Below are 7,909 nucleotides of genomic sequence, written 5' to 3'. Positions count from 1 at the left end.
GCCCTAACTATTCAATCTGGTGGAACAACGCCCTAGAGTGAGGCCTAGGTTGCCCGGAACGTAGAAATGACCATCACTTCCATACTGGTAGCAATTATTCGTTTTATACGATGGAAAAACTATTGTGTTTATATTGTATTTTATGCATCTGGCGTTGACTTCTAAGGCACTAACTATTCGATCTGGTGGAGCAACGCCCTAGAGTGAAGCCTAGGTTGCCCGGAACGTAGAAATGACCATCACTTTCAAACTGGTTGCAATCATTCCTGTTATAGGATGGAAAGACTGTTGTATTTTTATTGTATTTTATGCTTCAGGCGTTGACTTCTGAGGCCGTAGTTATTCGATGTGGTGGAAGAACGCCATAGAGTGAAGCCTGGGTTGCCCGGAACGTAGAAATGACCATCACTTTCAAACTGGTTGCAATCATTCCTGTTATATGATGGAAAAACTGTTGTATTTATATTGTATTTTATGCTGCTGGCGTTCACTTCTTAGGCCCTAACTATTCGATCTGGTGGAACAACGACCTGGGGTGAAGCCTAGGTTGCCCGGAAAGTAGAAATGACCATAACTTTCACACAGGTTGCAATTGTTCGTTTTATACGATGGAAAAGCTGTTGTATTTATATCGTATTTTATGCTTCTGGCGTTGACTTCTTAGGCCCTAACTATTCGACCTGGTGGAGCAACGCCCTAGAGTGACGCCTAGCTTGCTCGGAACGTAGAAATGACCATTACTTTCACACTGGTTGCAATTATTCGTTTTATACGATACAAGGACTGTTATATTTATATTGTATTTTATGCTTCTGGCGTTGACTTCTTAGGCCCTAACTATTCCATCTGGTGGAACAACGCTCTGGAGTGAAGCCTAGGTTGCCTGGAACGTAGAAATGACCATAACTTTCACACGGGTTGCAATTATTCCGGTTATAGGATAGAAAGACTGTTGTATTTTTATTGTATTTTATGCTTCTGGCGTTGACTTCTAAGGCGCTAACTATTCGATCAGGTGGAGCAACGCCCTAGAGTGAAGCCTAGGTTCCTCGGAATGTAGAAATGACCATAACTTTCACACTGGTAGCAATTATTCGTTTTATACGATTGAAAAGCTGTTGTATTTATATTGTATTTGATGCTTCTGGCGTTGACTTCTTAGGCCCTAACTATTCCCTCTGGTGGATCAACGCCCTAGAGTGAAACCTACGTTGCCCGGAACGTAGAAATGACCATTCCTTTCACACTGGCTGCAATTATTCCTGTTATACGATGGAAAAACTGTTGTATTTTAATTCTATTTTATGCTTTTAGCGATGAATTCTAAGACCCTAGCTATTCGATCTGGCGGAGCAACGCCCTAGAGTGACGCCTAGGTTGCTCGGAACGTAGAAATGACCATTACTTTCACACTGGTTGCAATTATTCATTTTATACGATGGAAAAGCTGTTGTATTTTTATTGCATTTTATGCTTCGGGCATTGACTTTTAAGGCCCTAACTATTCAATCTGTTGGAGCAACGCCCTAGGGTGAAGCCTAGCTTGCCCGGAACGTAGAAATGAGCATAACTATCACACTGGTTGCAATTATTCGTTTTATACGATGGAAAAGCTGCCGTATTTATATCGTGTTTTATGCTTCCGGCGTTGACTTCTTAGGCCCTAACTATTCCATCTGGTAGAACAACGCCCTAGGGTGACGCCTAGGTTGCCTGGAAAGTAGAAATGACCGTAACTTTCACACTGGTAGCAATTATTCGTTTTATACGATGGAAAAACTGTTCTATATATTTTGTATTTTATGCTTCGGGCGTTGACTTCTAAGGCACTAACTATTCGATCTGGTGGAACAACGCCGTAGGGTGAAGCCTAGGTTGCCCGGAACGTACAAATGACCATTACCTTCACCCTTGTTGCAATTATTCCTGTTATACGATGGAAAAGCTGTTGTATTTATATCGTATTTTATGCTTCTGGCATTGACTTCTTAGGCCCTAACAACTCGATCTGGAGGAACAACGCCCTAGAGTGAAATCTATGTTGCCCGGAACGTAGAAATGACCATTACATTCACACTGGTTGCAATTATTCCGGTTATACGATGGAAAAACTGTTGTATTCTTATTGCATTCTATGCTTCTGGCGTTTAATTCTAAGTCGCTATCTATTCGATCTGGTGGAGCAACGACCCAGAGTGAAGCCTAGGTTGCCCGGAACGTAGAAACGGCCATTACTTTGACACTGTTTGCAATTATTCATTTTATACGATGGAAAAGCTGTTGTACATATATTGTGTTTTATTATTCTGGCGTTGACTTCTCAGGCCCTAACTATTTGATCTGATGTAACAACGCCCTAGAGTGAAGCCTAGGTTGTCCGGAACGTAGAAATGACCACTACTATCACACTGGTTGCAAATTATTCCTGCTATACGATGGAAAAACTGTTGTATTTTTATTGCATTTTATGCTTCTGGCGTTCACTTCTTAGGCCCTAACTATTCGATCTTGTGGAACAACGCCCTAGCGTGAAGCCTAGGTAGCCTGGAACGTAGAAATGACCATCCCTTTCACACGGGTTGCAATTATTCCTGTTATTGGATGGAAAGACTGTTGTATTTTTATTGTATTTTATTCTTCTGGTGTTGACTTCTTAGGCCCTAACTATTCGATCTTGTGGAACAACGCCCTAGAGTGAAGCCTAGGTAGCCTGGAACGTAGAAATGACCATCACTTTCACACGGGTTGCAATTATTCCTGTTATTGGATGGAAAGACTGTTGTATTTTTATTGTATTTTATTCTTCTGGTGTTGACTTCTTAGGCCCTAACTATTCGATCTGGTGGAACAACGCCGTAGAGTGAAGCCTAGGTTGCCCGGAACGTAGAAATGACCATTACATTCACACTGGTTGCAATTATTCCTGTTATACGATGGAAAAACTGTTGTATTTTTATTGTATTCTATGCTTCTGGCGTTTAATTCTAAGTCGCTAGCTATTTGATCTGGTGGAGCAACGACCTAGAGTGAAGCCTAGGTTGCCCGGAACGTAGAAATGACAATTACCTTCACACTGTTTGGTATTATTCATTTTGTACGATGGAAAAGCTGTTGTATTTATATTGTATTTTTTGCCTCTGGCGTTGACTTCTAACGCCGTGGCTATTAGATGCGGTGGAGCAACGCCCTAGAGTGACGCCTAGGTTGCCCGGAACGAAGAAATGACCATAACTTTCACACTGGTTGCTATCATTCGTTTTATACGATGGAAAAACTGTTGTGTTTATTTTGTATTTTATGCTTCGGGCGTTGACTTCTGAGGCCCTAACTATTCAATCTGTTGGTGCAACGCCCTAGGGTGAAGCCTAGGTTGCCCGGAACGTAGAAATGACCATAACCTTCACACTGGTTTGTATTATTCGTTTTATACGATACAAAAACTGTTATATTTATATTGTATTTTATGCTTCTGGCGTTGACTTCTTAGGCCGTAATTATTCCATCTGGTGGAACAACGCCCTATTGTGAAGCCTAGGTTGCCTGGATCGTAGAAATGACCATAACTTTCACACGGGTTGCAATTATTCCTGTTATAGGATGGAAAGACTGTTGTATTTTTATTGTATTTTATACTTCAGGCGTTGACTTCTGAGGCCGTAGCTATTCGATGTGGTGGAAGAACGCCATAGAGTGAAGCCTAGGTTGCCCGGAACGTACAAATGACCATAAGTTTCATACTGGCTGCAATTATTCGTTTTATACGATGGAAAAACTGTTGTGTTTATATTGTATTTTATTCTTATGGCGCTGAATTCTAAGTCCCTAGCTATTCGAAATGGTGGAGCAACGCCCTAGAGTGAAACCTAGGTTACCCGGAACGTAGATATGACCAGTACTTTCACACTGCTTGCAGTTATTCCTGTTGTACGATGGAAAAACTGTTGCATCATTATTGTATTTTATGATTCTGGCGTTGACTTCTAAGGCGCTAACTATTCGATCAGGTGGAGCAACGCCCTAGAGTGAAGCCTAGGTTCCTCGGAATGTAGAAATGAACATAGCTTTCACACTGGTTGCAATTATTCATTTTATACGATGGAAAAACCGTTGTACTTATATTGTATTTTATACTTATGGCGTTGAATTCTAAGTCCCTAGCTATTCCATCTCGTGGAACAACGCCCTAGGGAAAAGCCCAGGTTGCGCGGAACGTAGAAATGACCATAACTTTCACACTGGTAGCAATTATTCGTTTTATACGATGGAAAAACTGTTTTATTTATTTTGTATTTTATGCTTCGGGCGTTGACTTCTAAGGCCCTAACTATCCGATCTGGTGGAGCAACGCCCTAGAGTGAAGCCTAGGTTGCCCGGAACGTAGAAATGACCATAACTTTCACACTGGCTGCTATCATTCGATTTATACGATGGAAAAACTGTTATATTTACATTGTATTTTATACTTCTGGCGTTGACTTCTTAGGCCCTAACTGTTCGATCTGGTGGAACAACGCCCTAGAGTGAAGCCTAGGTTATCCGGAACGTAGAAATGACCAGTACATTCACACTGTTTGCAGTTATTCCTGTAAAACGATGGAAAAACTGTTGTATCTTTATTGTATTTTATGCATCTGGCGTTTACTTCTTAGGCCCTAACTATTCGATCTGGTGGAACAACGCCGTAGGGTGAAGCCTAGGTAGCCCGGAACGTAGAAATGACCATTACCTTCACGCTTGTTGCAATTATTGCTGTTATACGATGGAAAAGCTGTTGTATTTATATCGTATTTTATGCTTCTGGCTTTGACTTCTTAGGCCCTAACAATTCGAGCTGGAGGAACAACGCCCTAGAGTGAAATCTATGTTGCCCGGAACGTAGAAATGACCATTACATTCACACTGGTTGCAATTATTCCGGTTATACGATGGAAAAACTGTTGTATTCTTATTGCATTCTATGCTTCTGGCGTTAGTTCTAAGTCACTATCTATTCGATCTGGTGGAGCAACGACCCAGAGTGAAGCCTAGGTTGCCCGGAACGTAGAAACGGCCATTACTTTCACACTGTTTGCAATTATTCATTTTATACGATGGAATAACTGTTGTACATATATTGTGTTTTATTATTCTGGCGTTGACTTCTCAGGCCCTAACTATTCGATCTGATGTAACAACGCCCTAGAGTGAAGCCTAGGTTGCCCGGAACGTAGAAATGACCACTACTATCACACTGGTTGCAAATTATTCCTGCTATACGATGGAAAAACTGTTGTATTTTTGTTGTATTTTATGCTTCTGGCGTTCCCTTCTTAGGCCCTAACTATTCGATCTGTAACAGCAACGCCCTAGGGTGTAGCCTAGGTTGCCCGTAAAGTAGAAATGACCCTAGCTTTCATACTGGTTGCAATTATTCGTTTTGTATGATGGAAAAACTGTTGTATTTATATTGTATTTTATGCTTCTGGCGTTGAGTTCTTAGGCCCTAACTATTCAATCTGGTGGAACAACGCCCTAGAGTGAGGCCTAGGTTGCCCGGAACGTAGAAATGACCATCACTTCCATACTGGTAGCAATTATTCGTTTTATACGATGGAAAAACTATTGTGTTTATATTGTATTTTATGCATCTGGCGTTGACTTCTAAGGCACTAACTATTCGATCTGGTGGAGCAACGCCCTAGAGTGAAGCCTAGGTTGCCGGAACGTAGAAATGACCATCACTTTCAAACTGGTTGCAATCATTCCTGTTATAGGATGGAAAGACTGTTGTATTTTTATTGTATTTTATGCTTCAGGCGTTGACTTCTGAGGCCGTAGTTATTCGATGTGGTGGAAGAACGCCATAGAGTGAAGCCTGGGTTGCCCGGAACGTAGAAATGACCATCACTTTCAAACTGGTTGCAATCATTCCTGTTATATGATGGAAAAACTGTTGTATTTTTATTGCATTTTATGCTTCGGGCATTGACTTCTAAGGCCCTAACTATTCAATCTGTGGGAGGTACACCCTAGGGTGAAGCCTAGGTTGCCCGGAAAGTAGAAATGACCATAACTTTCATACTGGTTGCAATTATCCGTTTTATACGATGAAAAGACTGTTGTATTTATATTGTATTTTATGCTTCTGGCGTTCCCTTCTTAGGCCCTAACTGCTCGATCTGGTGGAACAACGCCCTAGGGTGAAGCCTAGGTTATCCGGAACGTAGAAATGACAGTACATTCACACTGGTTGCAATTATTCCGGTTATACGATGGAAAAACTGTTGTATTTTTATTGCATTCTATGCTTCTGGCGTTTAATTCTAAGTCGCTAGCAATTCGACCTGGTGGAGCAACGACCCAGAGTGAAGCCTAGGTTGCCCGGAACGTAGAGATGACCATAACTTTCACACTGGTTGCAATTATTTGTTTTATACGATGGAAAAGCTGTTGTAGTTATATCGCATTTTATGCTTCTGGCGTTGACTTCTTAGGCCCTAACTATTCCATCTGGTGGAACAACGCCCTAGGGTAAAGCCCAGGTTGCGCGGAACGTAGAAATGACCATAACTTTCACACTGGTAGCAATTATTCGTTTTATATAATGGAAAAACTGTTCTATTTATATTGTATTTTATGCTTCTGGCGTTCACTTCTTAGGCCCTAACTATTCGATCTGGTGGAACAACGCCCTAGGGTGAAGCCTAGGTTGCCCGGAACGTAGAAATGACCATAACTTTTACACTGGTAGCAATTATTCGTTTTATACAATGGAAAAACAGTTCTATTTATTTTGTATTTTATGCTTCGGGCGTTGACTTCTAAGGCCCTAACTGTTTTATCTGGTGGAGCAACGCCCTAGAGTAAAGCCTAGGTTGCCCGGAACGTAGAAATGACCATAACTTTCATACTGGTTGCTATTATTCGTTCTGTAGGATAGAAAAACTGTTATATTTATATTGTATCTTATGCTTCTGGCGTTGACTTCTTAGGCCCTAACAATTCGATCTGGTGGAACAACGCCCTAGAGTGAAGCCTAGGTTGCCTGAAACGTACAAATGACCATCACTTTCACACGGGTTGCAATTATTCCTGTTATAGGATGGAAAGACTGTTCTATTTTAATTGTATTTTATGCTTCAGGCGTTGACTTCTGAGGCCGTAGCCATTCGATGTGATGGAAGAACGCCATAGAGTGAAGCCTAGGTTGCCTGAAACGTACAAATGACCATCACTTTCACACGGGTTGCAATTATTCCTGTTATAGGATGGAAAGACTGTTCTATTTTAATTGTATTTTATGCTTCAGGCGTTGACTTCTGAGGCCGTAGCCATTCCATGTGATGGAAGAACGCCATAGAGTGAAGCCTAGGTTACCCGGAACGTAGATATGACCATAACTTTCATACTGGTTGCAATTATTCGTTTTATATGATGGAAGAACTGTTGTATTTATATTGTATTTTATGCTGCTGGCGTTCACTTCTTAGGCCCTAACTATTCAATCTGTTGGGTCAACGCCCCAGAGTGAAGCCTAGGTTGCTCGGAATGTAGAAATGACCATAACATTCACACTGGTTGAAATTATTCGTTTTATATGATGGAAAAGCTGTTGTATCTTTATTGTATTTTATGCTTCTGGCGTTGACTTCTAAGGCCCTAACTATTCGGTCTGGTGGAGCAACGCCCTAGGGTGAAGCCTAGGTTGTCGGAAAGTAGAAATGTCCATAACTTTCATACTGGTTGCAATTATTCGTTTTATACGATGGAAAAAATGTTGTATTTATATTGTATTTTATGCTTCTGGCGTTCCCTTCTTAGGCCCTAACTATTCGATCTGTAACAGCAACGCCCTAGGGTGTAGCCTAGGTTGCCCGTAAAGTAGAAATGACCCTAGCTTTCATACTGGTTGCAATTATTCGTTTTGTAT

The sequence above is a fragment of the Calliopsis andreniformis genome, unplaced genomic scaffold (genome assembly GCF_051401765.1).
Source record: "Calliopsis andreniformis isolate RMS-2024a unplaced genomic scaffold, iyCalAndr_principal scaffold0024, whole genome shotgun sequence".
NCBI classification, from domain to species: domain Eukaryota; kingdom Metazoa; phylum Arthropoda; class Insecta; order Hymenoptera; family Andrenidae; genus Calliopsis; species Calliopsis andreniformis.
The sequence above is the reverse complement of the archived record's forward strand: the minus strand, read 5'-3'. Positions refer to the sequence as shown.